The sequence below is a fragment of the Chlorocebus sabaeus genome, chromosome 11 (assembly GCF_047675955.1).
Source record: "Chlorocebus sabaeus isolate Y175 chromosome 11, mChlSab1.0.hap1, whole genome shotgun sequence".
In the NCBI taxonomy this organism is placed as follows: Eukaryota; Metazoa; Chordata; class Mammalia; order Primates; family Cercopithecidae; genus Chlorocebus; species Chlorocebus sabaeus.
The window spans coordinates 116054717-116056444 of record NC_132914.1 but is presented as its reverse complement, the minus strand read 5'-3'; the positions used below and the strand labels follow the sequence as shown (position 1 = coordinate 116056444).

The 1728-nt window shown below is 39.1% G+C and overlaps 1 non-coding gene across 1 annotated transcript; it reads left to right on the top strand.

The window, feature by feature from the left end:
• Positions 1 to 845: 845 nt before the first annotated feature.
• On the top strand, positions 846 to 976 carry LOC119624057 (small nucleolar RNA SNORA38). Its single transcript, XR_005240146.1, has one exon. It is a non-coding gene; the product is annotated as a small nucleolar RNA SNORA38 (small nucleolar RNA).
• Positions 977 to 1728: the final 752 nt, after the last annotated feature.

Genomic DNA, 1728 nt, shown 5'->3' with positions numbered 1-1728 from the left:
CCAAAGGCACTCAGGAATGATGCTTCAAAAGATCATAATAATAATGATGACATTAAAGACAGTGTCCACGAATTTGACTCTTACTACATGCCAGGTATCCAGAACAGTATTCAAACATATTTCACAACCAGGACAACCCAACCAGTCAGAGTGGATGCTAGCTGCAGATAACCAGCACAGCTGTACCAATGCCTAGCAGCTGAACATCAGTCCTGCACGGCATATCTGTCAATCAATGAAACCCCTCAGCAGGCTAGGAGGCAGTAATGTGAGCCCATTTAACAGATGCAGAAGTGGAAGCTCAGAGAGAAAAATACCACTTAGAGAAGAGATAAGCAGATCTGGGCTTTGCTGAGTGCTGGGCTTGTTTGCTTACTGCCCATTTTGTGTATCTACTTACTTATTTGCATCTATTATGAGAACATTTGCTGTACTTGTTAAACTGTGATTTTTCTCATTCTTTACATTTCAAAAAAATTAAAACCTACAGTAAAGTTAAAAGAATAGTTTACTGAACACATACACCCTTCAACTAGATTCATGAAATTATCTGTTGCCCTCCCTCTCTCAGAAGGAAAACACACACACACACACACACACACACATACACACACACACACTTACACACACACAGAGTCATCTGTTCCATAATGACATTTCAGTTGATGGAACACATACATGATGGTGGTTTTGTAAGACTATAAAGGAGCTAAAAACTTTCTACTGCCCAGTGGTGTCTTAACCATTGTAATACTGTACTGCAATATATTACTCAAGTTTTTGTGGTGATGCTGATGTAAACAAACCTACTGCACTTCCAGTCATATGCAAGTGTAGCACACACACCCTCCTACAAAGGCATGTCTATAGTTTCTTGTCTTCGGACATGTAAGAATTGGAGGCACAGAAATGTGGACTTGGAGAAATCTGGGGCCAACTTTCTGCTCACAGGCTCGACATCAACCATGCCACATAGAAGAAAAAAATGAGAAAATAGTTTACAAAAGGATAGCATATACAATTATGTACAGCATGTAATAATAATAAATGACTGTAACTGATTTATATATTTATTATACCATACTTCTTGTCACTATTTTTTAGTGTACTCCTTCTACTTATAGTTTTTAAAAGTTAACCATAAAATAGCCGCAGGCAGCTCCTTCAGGAGGTATTCCAGAAGAAAGCACTGTTATCATGGGAGATGACAGCTCCATGCATGTTATTCCCCCTGAAGACCTTCCAGTGGGACAAGATATGGGGGTGGAAAACAGTGATGTTGAGAATCCTGACCCTGTGTAGGCCTAAGATAATGTATATATTTGTGTTTTTGTTTTTAACAGAAAAAAAGTTTTAAGAAGTTTAAAAATTCATAGAATAAGAATATAAAGAAAGAAAGTGGCTGGATGCAGTGGCTCACGCCAGCATGTTGGAAGACTAAGGCAGGAGGATCACTTGAGGCCAGGAGTTCAAGGCCAGACTGGGCAACATATGAGACCCTGCCTCTACGAAAAATAAAAATAGCCTGGCATGGTGGCATGCAACTGTAGTCCTAGCTACTTGGGAGGCTGACGTGGGAGGATCACTTGAGTCCAGGAGTTTGAGGCTGCATTGAGCTATGATTGTGGTACTGCATTCCAACCTGGGCATCAGAGTGAGATCCTATTTCATATATATAATATATTAATATATAATAATACATATTATGTAAAAATATATTTCCTATAT